A 14381-nucleotide genomic window follows, 5' to 3' on the forward strand; every position below is an offset into this window, starting at 1 on the left:
GTAGCATATTGTCTAGTTCTACATCTAGGATTATCAACAGTCCATGAGGTTTTCATGTATCAATGTTGAGAATATACTTATCAAATCCAACCCATGTCCTGAGTTATGAAGCCTTAGAGTTGCAGTTAGACTTATCCTATAACGAACAACCAGTTCAATCCTCGATAAAATCGATAAGGTTCTCAAGAACAAGACCTTAGCTTTGGTCAAGGTACTTTAGAGAGACAGCAAGGTGGAGGAAGCCACCTAAGAATTAGAGTCAAAGACGAAATCATTTTAACGTGGGATAATTGTAATGACCGTAAGATTAGACATGAAATTTTTTGTTTCACATTGGGGACAATGTGAAATTTTAAGTATGTAGGAGGGGCTTAAGTTTATTTTTTGTTGTTTAGTTTTATTTGTTTGTTTTAGTGGTTAATTAAGTCAATGTCAGTTTTGCTGCAATTTTATTTATGGAATGGGCTGAAATTGTAAACTATGCGCTTGATTCTTTAACTCCTGAGATTAATTTGGATGCTTGTGAAAATTTTGTATTGATGTAAATTGTCAATAGTTGGATTGTATCATAATTGTTTTACTTTGGTTTGTGGTAAGATTGATTGAATAGGATAGAACTTGCATGAATTATTTCTTGAGGCAAAATCCTTGACAATGCTTGTTTAAAAAATGATGTAGGGAATTTTCTTTAGATTGTTTGGGCCTTTTCAAGCTTACCTTTATCTTTTTTATCTTTAGTTTACCTGCTTGAGTTTTAGTCTGTTCAATTGTTTTTAGCCACACTTTGTGAGACTAATTTTGAATCCACTTGCAATTCTCTTTCCTTGTCCCTTGAATTATACCATAAGCTTAAAAATAAGTTTATGGGAGATAAATTGTGTGTGTGCGAAATTATTGTTATAAGTGGGTGATTAAGACAATGCGTGAATTGTAAAAGTATTTTTCAACATCACTAATGTTATTTATGTTCTAAAAAATGATGATGAAAAAAATAGAAAAAAAAGAAAAAAAAATGTTGAATAATTAAAGTGATGTTGGAAACATTTTCAGTAGGCTCTCAACCATGCATTGTAAATTTGATGAATTTCGAGATAGTATGTTTATATACAAGTGATTGATTAGTTTATAATGTGCTTATGGTATAATAGAGCTTAAATGACTTTCAACTACCCTTTACCTAAGCCATTTTGATTACAACCTTGAAAGTCCTTCTGATTCTGAACTAGGTTTGTTAACATTGGAGGAGAGAGGTAAGTCATGCAAGCTTATTGATCACTGGACTGTGGAAAGATTGGATAGAGTAGATTGAATATGATGTTTTCAAAGTAAGCATCCAAATTAATTATTAGAATTTTTGGGATTGAAATTCTGGTTTAATTAATTAATTGAAGTTTTACAGGTTGTAGGAGCGGTTTGATCGTTTGAAGGCTTAGTTAATTGTTTGTTAGTTAGTGTTTTTTTTTGGTTGTAGTTTTCAGTCTTACTCGAGGGCGAGTAAGGATTTAGTTTGGGGGAATTGGTTAGGCTAAAAGTTTTGGCTCACCTTTTATAGTTTTTTTTTTCATCTTTGTTATTATTTTTGGAATAGAATTACTCTTATTTTCTTTGGTTTCATATTTCGATACTTGGAATGTATAAATTGGTCAAATTTCAAAAAACGGTGATCTATAAAATAGAGAAAATTTTGCAAGAAATAAAGCTGAAACTTCAAACCTAAATTTGACTATGTTTTCGTCAGATTTTGGGAAAAATAAAAACATAAATGTTTTAGATCTCTTTTTCAGCTTTCCAACACATCTTGAATTAACTCATTTAGAGTTAGTATGTGAAAGTTATGCATATTTTAATGAAAGAGGTTGAAGTAAGAACATTTTAGTTGCGACTAACATTTGTGGTCGCGTCGAGCATGACTTATGGCTGCAACAAAGGACTACAAAAAACCCATTTTTTCACTTTTGTATAGTCGCTGCGGTGCCGACTCCGTAAGGGTCAAGGAGAACTTCGTCTTTTATCGTTTTTGGGTTGAAAAACTCTATTTAATGAAAGGGGGTCGCAAAACATATAGAGATGGACAGAATGGAACCTAGAAACACAAGAAGAAGGCTGTTGGAGCGAGCGTGGGTGATTCGTGACAACTTTCCATCTAGTTTTCTTCTTTTCTCTTGATTTCTTATGTTTTTATTTGTGTTTAGTTTAATTATGGATTTGATTATGAGCTAAACTCCCAATTTAGGAATTTGATGGATATTGTCTGAGATTATTTGATGAGTTAATATTAGTTTATTGTTCTTTCTTCCTTATTATTGTGATTTATTCATCTTTGTACTTAACATATGTTTAATATTGGCCACATTATGCATGATCTATGATCTCAATACAAAATATGAAAAGTGAGTATTGAAAATACTCTAAATGAATAAACGTAAGTTTTGATGTGAAACGAGTATCATATAGCTTGTGTGACCCTTAAATTATTGCTTAATGTGAATTATTTGTTGTACTATATCAAAGATACAATAGTTGACATGCAATTTAGGACTTTTATGATCTGGAGAGAGTTTAGGTTAATTTATAATCTGTCATCACATAGGTGGATGAAAAATAGTTAATTAGTGTTAACAATTGGATAACCAAAGTAATTGAAATCATATCCCTAATTTTTTATCCATTGTTAAACTTTTTATTTGTTTATTTTATTTAATTTTGCTTAGTTTATTTAGTTTCAAAATTATTTATTCGATTGCCAAATAGAACTAAGAATTCAATTGATTGGTACTTAAATACAGTCCTCGTGAGAACAATCTCACTTACTTGAGTATTACTTTTAAAACGATACATATGTTGGAAATAATTTACCAGGATCTAGATTTACTACTATGTATGTTCCATTAACATCCTAATATGAATTCTAATACAATGAAATAAACACATATAAAGTTTAGGAAGTCTTACATTGGGTGCAGCGGAATATAATGACTCCTTCCGTTCAGATCTCTAGCTGTTGATTCCTTTCTGTAGAAGAGCATTATCAAGATCTGAACCTGAATCTCTTTCTCTCCTTTCGTTGATGCTGATTCTCCTTCTTGTTGATTGGATTCTTCACAATCTTCCACACTATGATTGAGATACCACTTGATGTGTGTGGGCACTCACTCATTCACTCAAGGTTCGAAAATTTAGAGAAGAAAAGAGAAGAAGAGGGTGGCGGCTAAGGTATAGAATAGGAGGCTCAACTTTCATTTGATAGAGTTAAGTGTGAATGTGAGCCATCACTATCTATTTATAGGTAACCACCTAGGTTTAGGTTAGAATTATTTGGCACTAAAATGATGAAAAAATAAATGATAAAAGCCTACACTAGTGGCCGGCCTGGGCTTTGGATATTGGGTCTCACTTATGCCATTTTGCTGTTTTATCATTTCTGTATCTCATTTTCTCAAAAACGCCAATTTTCAAAATCAACCATTTAAATGCCAATTCTAATTATTTAATAACTAAAAATTAATTATTAAATAATATTGTCATTTAATGTATTTATTAATTAGACATATAAAGTCTCTTAATTAACAAATAAAACCTAGAATCTTTTTTCTTCACAATTTTTTGCCTTTGCTTAGTTAAAATTCATAAACTAGACATAGTCTAACTTTAGAATTATAATCGACTAATTAAATCAATTAACTGAATCTTACAAGCAGTATGGTCTCAACTAGTATGGGGACCATGGGCCTATATAACCGAGCTTCCAATAAGCTGAACCGAATTTACCAAGTAAATTTCCTAACTTATTGATTCCTTATTGAATCCACTCTTAGAACTTGGAATTGCATTCTCAGTTATATAGAACGCTCTATATGTTCCACGATAAAGATACACTATTAATTATCCATTGTTATAATCCTAATTTGATCAATGATCCTCTAATAGATGATCTATATAATATAGGGACTAAATTACCGTTACACCCTTCAATGTATTTTACCCTTAAAACACTTAGCTCCGTATAAATGATATTTCAGTGAAGTGAAATGAGATCTCAACCATTTATCTCTGTTTAGCCAAGCTCGAAGGATATCATCGTTTCACTTCTAAATTCCTATAGAAGTTATAGATTCCATATTTATGTTAGCGCTCCCACTCAATTATACTATCATGTTCCCAAAATGTACGTATCACCCTGACCCAAAAGTAGGCTTAACTAACAAATCAAAGAACATGTAGAATACTCTTGAGATCGAACCTAATCATATCAGGATTAAGATCATTTGATCTAGGATCAACATGTGATATTGAATTGAATAGATATTACGGTAAATTTACATATCTAATCAAAGTTCATATCAGTCCCTTCCGATGTATACTCCAGACATCCGATACTGGTAAACTTTGCCAATGCCTTGGAAAGGACATACCACTTATCCAAGGTGTAAGCATACTTATCGCTGATTATCATGCCAGTCTAAATCCAGTGAACTGACAAATTAGGGAATAAACTTTCGAACATATAATCAAGATTATATTCCACTGTGCTGCCAACACTGTAATCATTAACAAAAAATATATGTTCTGGACTTAAATAAAATTTATACATTATATATACAATCATGAAATAAATCATGTGAACCATGCAACAAAAAATGTTATTTCTGATCTTTATTAGTAAATCTTATTATATTCATGAAATGGGTTTTATTTAGGGCACAAAACCCAACAAACTCACACTTGCACTAATATAAAACAAAAGGTGCATTTCAAATAATCTCAATACCTTGATATACAAATCAAGTGTAGTAGTAGTATACTCCTCGTAATAGGATCTGACAGGTTGAATTAAACACAATATTTTCTCTACCATTACATTTCCTTAATCACAAAAACCTTGATATTGTGAAATTCTTCTCTATATGTCTACTCTCTTGCGATACTGGATTCTACACTTTCGGCAACTACTTTTTGGCTAGTCAGGAATTAACACTAGTAGTTAAGAAATGTTGGAACAGTGCCAAAAATGTATAGAACTTTCCTTAGACTGAATAAGTACCTTTCCTGCAACTTTAACATTCAGTCTCTCTCTGGTAGACTTAGAGACTTCAGATAGGTTTTTACACTTCTCCAAAATCACTACTCCACCCCCAGAGTAATCACCATCTTATCAGCAGACTTTCTAGCACAAAGGCAAGTCTAGAAATCTGATGTGGTGTAGTCTAAGAGTATTAAATACACCCTTATCGACTAACATATAGTTCCTCTTCCTAATCTTAAGATTTACTTGATTGTCTTCCAATGTTTCTTTCCTGGATTAATTTGATACCTACTCATTACTCCCACTCAACAGCAGGTTTCTGGTCTAAGGCATACTAAAGCATATCTGAGACCTCTCATTGTTGATTCAAAGAATTCTTTCATGGCTTTATCTTTTCTGGAATAGTTGAGACTTTTTCTTAGATAAATAAAATCTATGTCTAGAAGTCGAGAAGCTTCTATAGATTGCCATTAGAAAAGAAAATGCTTCAGCATCTTACTAAAGTAAGCTGCTTGCACTAGAGTAAGTAATTAAATAGGTATACCATAAGCCATAGGTTTAGATAAACTCAAACCTATATTACTAGGAACAGGAAGTTTTGTTAAGTCCATTGAATAGACTTATTAACGAAAATTTCCTTTCATGTCCTTGTAATAGAAAACTTTAGGTTACTCCATGTGAATGGATTAAACAATAATTCTCTTGGCTTTTCTTCTTAGTTTCTTATTTTGACAATCCATTACTTGTTTAAATTCACAAAGGATTTTAATCACTAGTGTCTTCCAAGTCATAAGAAGGTGAGTTCCTAGAAACCCTCCCACTACGACAAGGTACCGTGAATTATGTCTAAGAAAACTAAATGGTATTGACCTCTTCGGTTGTGTCAAGACAACAGAGGCAGTGGGATCATCATATGTAGAATAAGATGATAGAACACTTTTGGAATCAAGAAAAAATATCTCCTTTATTTGCTACTTTATTTTTCAGACTTAGTCATTTTCTTAGAAAAGTAATATTTGTTTAAACAAACACTTTCTTATCTAATGACTATGTGATGGTCCACCCCTAATTACTTGGAATAGCTAACAAACATGCAAACCATGGTTAACAGTTCTAGCTTTTTTTTAGATTTCGATTAGGTCATCCATGAATCTAGTAATGGTTTACACTAAGTACACAACCATTCCATCATTCTGAAATTTTCCTTTTGCTAGGGTATTACCATAGCAGGACTTAGGCATCGACTAGTAACTAATCATCATTATACAAATCGAATTTCTGGGGAGGTAAGTTTGGATATAATTCAAAAATCAACTTAATGATCTTTGAACTGCATATTTATTAACTATTTCTCCACCCCTATCAGTTCGCAAGATCTTTAACCACTTACCTAAATGGTTTTTCACATTTGCTAGAAATTCATGAAATTTTTCAAACATTTCAAATTTCTTGTGCATAAGGTAAAATCTAGAGTAATCGTCTTAAGAATATAACGAAAAACTCATATCCACCCCTGAATGTACAACCATCTGGGAATGAGATGATTATACTTTCAATGGATATAGGCATATTGACTCTTTGCAGAGAATGATCTTGTCAAAACCACTATGAACAAGATACAAATGCCTTAGATTTATAAAATATGGTTGTGTCTTTTTATGACTTAGGTTTAGTTACATTAAAGAGTTCTTAGAATAGTGTAAGTGGATCCTGGTCACAGAATACTAAACTCATATTCCATACTAACATACAATTTGAATCCATTGATAGAAAATGGTTATTAAACACTTGTGAAAATGTAACTGTATTGTATTCTGGAAATAGAAATATAAAATCTTTATTTGGAATCTAAAATTTAAAGTCAAAAACTTAAATTTATACCAAATATAATGAGTAATTCTTTCTTGGACCACCACTACTAATTTAACTCTAAGTCTGATTTGCCCATACAAGTAGGAGATTTCTAAGATTGAGGATTAATATCAATTCGGGATAGAATTTCGGGAATATAATCAATTGCACCATTCAATTTCTTAAGAGAAAATAGAATGACATTATATGATTTATAAACCATTTATCCAATGATATGTTATGTAAGCTAATTCGAAAAAGAATAAGCTAAGAGGAATTAGGATAATTTCGAATTTAAATAAGAATCCAACGATGCTTCGATTAGCGAGAGTCAAAGTTATTCTTATTTATATAATCTTCTTGTTTCATATTGTAAATACTAGTCTAAGGTGTCATCAATTGATGAACAGCTAGATGTTGCATTTACAATATTTATCTATCGAGATCTAACACTATTATGTTTGTCTAATGGTTGACAATCCATTAGGGATTTGTCCCATTAGAACAACAAACCAAGTTAGACCAACAATGAAGATTCGAAATTAAACTACAATTAATAACAGAAAATAACATGGTTCGATATAAATTCACACACAATTCAGAAATTATTAAACATATAGCAAGTAGGAATGACAAGTGAAAATACTAAAACATACAATCCTAAATAATTTCCAAGGTCTTCAACAAACTGATATTAGTGTCCCGTTTAAGCGAGATTCAAAGATACCATCCATTGAATAGAGTTGTCAGCTCATCTTAAATGATAAACATTCTAGCAACCTTTTATTCGATCAAGATCAGAATCCAGCGTTGTCCCGTTTAGGCGAGAGTCAAGGCCATTCTACCTTATGAGCTTCCACCATTGTTTCATACTTTTGTAAGTCTATTAAAGTCGCCACCATTAGGGTGATCCATACTAAAATAAACACTTACAAATAATACTTATCTTTCAAGATTCTACGGCGCCAAGTTGCTAATGAACGTTCCTTGCTCACTAAAATAATAGCTATGTAAAACCAACAATTAAGATCGAATATCCTAATAATAAAGCTCATTATTTAAAGTGTATTTTCTTCTAATATTTATTTTAATCAATTTATTTTAAATATATATTTATTTAATTAAAATTTCCAATTTAGAATGAAATTCTAAATATAAATTTTAATTTAATATTTATAAACTATACTTAGATGGATATGAAAATAAAATGAATTATTTTCATCTTAGTATAATTTCCAATAAATATTTAGAAAATTATTTAATTTAAGTTGTTTCAAAATTAATTTAAATTAATTTACAACTCAAATTTAATTTTCTATAAATATATATTGCATTTCGAAAAATTAAAGTATATAAGAATACAATTTTTGGAAAAATGCTTTAAAATAAAATAAAAATAAATCCTGGAAAAATTATTCTAATTTTATGTTGGCCCAAAATTAATTAATAAAAATTTATTTTTAACAAAAAATATAATTTTCCTATTTAATTAAATATTAAAGAAAAATTTCAAATATTTAATTATGATGATTAAGAATCAACTTAAATATTAATTTTCTATTTAATTAAATATACTAGAAAAATACTTCAAGCAAAAACAGATAATATCTCTCTAGACTTTCATTGACTAATTAATTCATTTTCTAATTATTATATATTTTAGTTCATTTATTTTAATTAATCATTAAATGAAAAAAAATTGATTTAAGTTGGTCCAAAAAAAATTTTCAACTTTAATCTATTTTTCAAATAAAATTCGAAATTTTTCTGCATTTAAGAAATGTAATTTCAAAATAAAAAAATGATTAATAAAATAAAATAAAATATATTTTGAAAAATTATTCAAATTTAAGTTATTCTGAAATTTTAAAGAAAATTTTCAACTTAAAATAATTCTCTACTTTAATTAAATAACATGAAAATAATAATATTTAAGTATCATGATGAAAATCAACTTAGTTATTTAAATTTTTAATTTAATTAAATGTATTAAATACAAGAAATAAATAATTAAGTATAGAGGAGAATTAATTATTAATTCTAGTTTAATACTAGGAAAATATATTAACTTAGATTGTACCAAAATTAATTATTAAACAATTAATTTTTTAATCTAAAATATTTTCTTAATTTAATATTAGAAAAAAAAATAACTAGTACTAGAAATAACTATCTAGAATATATTTCAATTACTAAGTGTTTTTCTAAAATTTGAAAAAATATCTAATTTAAGTTGTTATAGAAAAAAAATATAAAATATCCAACTTAAATATTTTTCAAATAAAATTTAATTAAATATCAATATTAAGTTGTAACCACCTAATTTGAAAAATATTCCATTTTAAGTTGATGTATATTTTTTAAAAAAATATCAACTTAAAAAATATCTTAAGAATATTCAATAACCAATTTCTAGAATTCCTCAACTTAATTTTAAAATTCAAAAGATATTCAAATTTAAGTTGATAAATAAAATTAGTTAGAAATAAATAATTTACAACATAAATAGGAATATTGAATGAAATAATTAAAATAAGCTTCAGAAAGAATCTACTTAGATATAATTCTATATTTAATTAAATACAAGAAAAATACATATAGTTTATCTAGAAAATAATTCATTAAACTAAGTGTGTTTTTCTTAAATTAATTTTAAAATATTAAAATGAAAAATAAATTTCATATATTTTAAAAGTTAATTATGTTGCTAAAATTTTTATCAGGCAAATGGGCCTTCACAGTTGGGGTAGTTCATGTGAGGGGGAGTGTTGGATATATTTTACCAGGATTTAGATTTACTAACAAGTATGTTAAATTAACATCCTAATATGAATTCTAAAGCAATGAAATAAACACATATAAAGTTTAGAAAGCCTTACATTGAGTGCAGCAAAATATAATGACTCCTTTCGTTCAGATATCTAGCCCTTGATTCCTTTTTGTAGCAGAGCATTATCAATATCTGAACCTGGATCTCTTTCTCTCCTTCCTTTGATGCTGATTCTCCTTCTTGTTGGATGGTTTTCCACAGTCTTACACACTATGATTGAGATACCACTTGATGTGTGTGGGCACTCACTCATTCACTCAAGGATTTCGAAATTTAGAGAAGAAAAGAGAAGGGAAGAGGTTCGGCCTATAGAGAAAAGATAGAGGCTCAGTTTTCATCTGACAGAAGTTCACGTGTGAATGAGAGCCATCACTATCTATTTATAGGTAACCACCTAGGTTTAAATTATAATTATTTGGCATTAAAATAATGAAAAAATAAATGATAAAAGCTTATAAGTGTGGCTGGCCATGGGCTTGGATAATGGGCCTCACTTATGCAATTTTGCTGTTTTATCATTTCTGCATCTCTTTTTCTCAAAAATGCCAATTTTCAAATTCAACCATTCAAATGCCAATTCTAATTATTTAATAACTAAAAATTAATTATTAAATAATATTGTCATTTAATATATTTATTAATTAGACATATAAAGTCTCTTAATTAATAAATAAACCTAGAATCTCTTTTCTTTACAATTTCGCCCTTGCTTAGTGAAAATTCACAAAGTAGACATAGTCTAACTTTAGAATTATAATTGATTAATCAAAATCAATTAACTGAGTCTTACAAGCAGTATGGTCTCAACTAGTATGGGGACCATCGGTCTATATATCCGAGCTTCCAATAAGTAGATCAAGAATTTATATCTTAAATTCACTGACTTATTAATTCTTCGTTGAACCCACGCATAGAACTTAGAATTGCACTCTCAGTATATAGAACGCTCTATATGTTCCACGATATAGACACGTCATTAATTATCCATTGTTATAACCCTAATGTGATCAATGATCCTCTATATAGATGATTTACACTGTAAAAAGATTAAATTACCATCACACCCTACAATGTATTTTATCCTTAAAACACTTAACCATGTATAAATGATATTTTAGCTAAGTGAAATGAGATCTCCACCATTTATTTTCGTTTGGTTAAGCTCGAAGGAAATCATCCTTTACTTTCTATTCGCCATATAGAAGCTATAGATTCCATATTTATGTTAGCACTCCTACTAAATTGCACTACCGTGTTCCCAAAATGTACGTATTACCCTGACACAAAAGTAGGCTTAACTAACAAATCAAAGAACACGAATAACACTCTTGAGATTGAACCTAATCATATCAGAATTAAGATCATTTGATCTAGGATCAACAGGTGATATTGAATTGAATAGATATTGCGGTAAATTCTAATATCTCTAATCAAAGTTCAATATCGGTCCCTTCCGATGTATACTCCATACATCCGATGCTGGTAAACTTTGCCAATGTCCTGGAAAGGACATAACACTTATCCAAGGTGTAAGAATACCTATCGTTGATTATACCATGTCAGTCTAAATCCAGTGTTTTGACAAATTAGGGAATAAACTTTCGAACATATAATTAAGATTATATTCCACTGTGTTGACAACACAATAATCTTTAACAAATTGATATGTTCTGGACTTAAATAGAATTCATACATTATGTACATATAATCATGAAATAAATCATGTGAACCATGGAACATTAAATGTTATTTCTGATCTATATTAATAAGTAAATCTGATTATATTGAAATGAGTTTTATTTAGGGAATAAAACCCAACAAACTCCCACTTGCACTAATATAAAACAAAATGTGCATTTCAAATAATCTCAACACCTTGATATACAAATCAAGTGTAGTAGTAGTAAACTCCTCGTAATAGGATCTAAAAGGTTGAATTAAACACAAAATTTTCTCCACCATTACTCTTCCTTAATCACAAAATCATTGATAATGTGAAATTCCTCTCTATATGTCTACTCTTTTGGGATACTGGATTCTATACCTTTGGCAACTACTTCTTGGTTATTCAGGAAGTAACCCTAGTAGTTAAGGCAGGTTGGAATGGTGCCACAGTTGTATAGAACTTTCCTTAGACTGAATAAGTACCTTTCCTGCAACTTTAACATTCAGTCCCTTTCTGGTAGACCTAGAGACTTCAGATAGGTTTTTACACTTCTCCAAAATCACTATTCCACCTCCAGAGTAATCACCATCTTATCAGCAGACTTTCTAACACAAAGGCAAGTGTCGAAATCTGATGTGGTGTAGTCTAAGAATTTTAAACACACCCTTATTGACTAACATACAGTTCCTCTTCTTAATCTTAAGATTTACTTGATTGTCTTCCAATGTTCTTCTCCTGGATTAATTTGATACCTACTCATTACTCCCACTCAACAGGAGGTGTTTGGTCTAAGGCATACGAAAGCATATCTGAGACCTCTCACTGTTGATTTAAGAAATTCTTTCATGGCTTTATCTTTTCTGGAATATTTGAGACTTTTCCTTAGATAAATAAAATCTATGCCTAGAAGTCGAGAAGCTTCTATAGATTGCCATTAGAAAGAAAATGCTTCAGCATCTTACTAAAGTAAGTTGCTTGCATTAGAGTAAGTAATTACCAGGTATACCATAAGCCATAGGTTTAGATAAACTCGAACCTATAATACTAGGAACATGATGTTTTGTTAAGTCCATTGAATAGACTTATAAACGAAACTTCCTTTTATGTCCTTGTAATAGAAAGTTTAGGTTACTCCACGTGAATGGATTAAACCATAGTTCTATTGGCTTTTCTTCTTAGTTTCTTATCTTGACAATCCATTACTTGTTTAAACTTACAATTGATTTTAATCACAAGTGTCTTCCAAGTCATAAGAAGTGAAGTTCCTTGAAACTCTCCCTCTACGACAAGGTACCGTGAATTATGTCTAAGAAAACTAAATGGTATTGACCTCTTTGGTTGTGTCAAAACAACAAAGGCAGTGGTATCATCATATGTCAAATAAGATTATAGAACACTTTTGGAATCAAGAAATAAATATCTCCTTTATTTTCTACTTTATTTTCAGACTTAAGTCATTATCTTAGAAAAGTAGTATTTGTTTAAACAAACACTTTTTCATCTATTGACTATGGGATGGTCAACCCCTAATCACTTAGAATAGCTAACAAACATGCAAACCATGGTTAACAGTTCTAGATTTTCTTAAGATGTTGATTATGTCATCCATGAATCTAGTAATGATTTACTTTAAGTATACAACCATTGCATCATTCTTAAATTGTATTACCATAGAAGGACTTAGGCAACGACTAGTAACTAATCATCAATATGCAAATCGAAATTTTTGGGGAGGTAAGTTTGGATATAATTCAAAAATCAATTTAATGATCTTTGAACTGCATACCTACTAACTATTTCTCCACCCCTATCAGTTCGCATGATCTTTAACCACTTACCTTAATGGTGTTCCACCATTGCTAGAAATCAGAAATTTTTCAAACATTTTAAATTTTTTTGCATAAGGTATAATTTAGAGTTATCGTTTTAAGAATACAACGAAAAAACTCATATCCACCCCTGAATGTACATCCATCTACTAATAAGATGAACAAATTTCAGTGGATATAGGCATATTAACTCTTTGCAGAGATTGATCTTGTCAAAATCTATGAACAAGATACAAAAGCCATAGATTAAAAAAATGTGTTTGTGTCTTTTTGATGACTTAGATTTAGTTACATCAGAGAGTTCTTAGAATATTGCAAGTGGATCCTGGTCACAGAATACTAAACTCATATTCCATACAGTTTGAATCCATTGATAGAAAAAGGTTATTAAACACTTGTGAAAGTGTAACTGTATTGTATCCTGGAATTAGAAATATAAGAAAATTTCTACACAAAATTCTACCAAAATTTGGCTTTTGTTTCAATGAAAAACGATTTTTGAATCAAAAGTTATGACGAAAACAAGATTTGAGGCACAGGGGTATGCAATGCATACCCTTGCGCGCGCGGAAGGGGAAGCTTGGCCGAGGAACGAGGCTGCGTGCAGCCTCATTTGACCGAGCATGATCGGACAAGCATGTTGTCTGAAGCGTGTTTGTCCGAGCGAGCCCAAGAGCGTGCGCGCGCGTGTGTGCATTCAAATCCTGATATTTTCGTTCAACTTCAAGAAATCATAACTAATTCATAAAAAATCCAAATTAGGTTCTGTGACAGCCTAAATTTATTACCATGAAATAAGCACATAAACCACATGAAACCATCCAAATCAACATATAACATCGTTTTAATTCATATTTCATGAAAGTAAATCATTACCATGGCTCTGAGGCCAGTTGTTGGATATATTTTACCAGGATCTAGATTTACTAACAAGTATGTTTCATTAACATCCTAATATGAATTCTAAAACAATGAAATAAACACATATAAAGTTTAGAAAACCTTACATTGGGTGCAGCGGAATATAATGACTACTTCCGTTCAGATATCTAGCCCTTGATTCCTTTCTACAGCAGAGCATTATCAATATCTAAACCTGGATCTCTTTCTCTCCTTCCTTTGATGCTGATTCTCCTACTTGTTGGATGGTTTTCCACAGTCTTACACACTATGATTGAGATA

Source organism: Cannabis sativa, chromosome X, assembly GCF_029168945.1.
Source record: "Cannabis sativa cultivar Pink pepper isolate KNU-18-1 chromosome X, ASM2916894v1, whole genome shotgun sequence".
Classification (NCBI taxonomy): Eukaryota; Viridiplantae; Streptophyta; class Magnoliopsida; order Rosales; family Cannabaceae; genus Cannabis; species Cannabis sativa.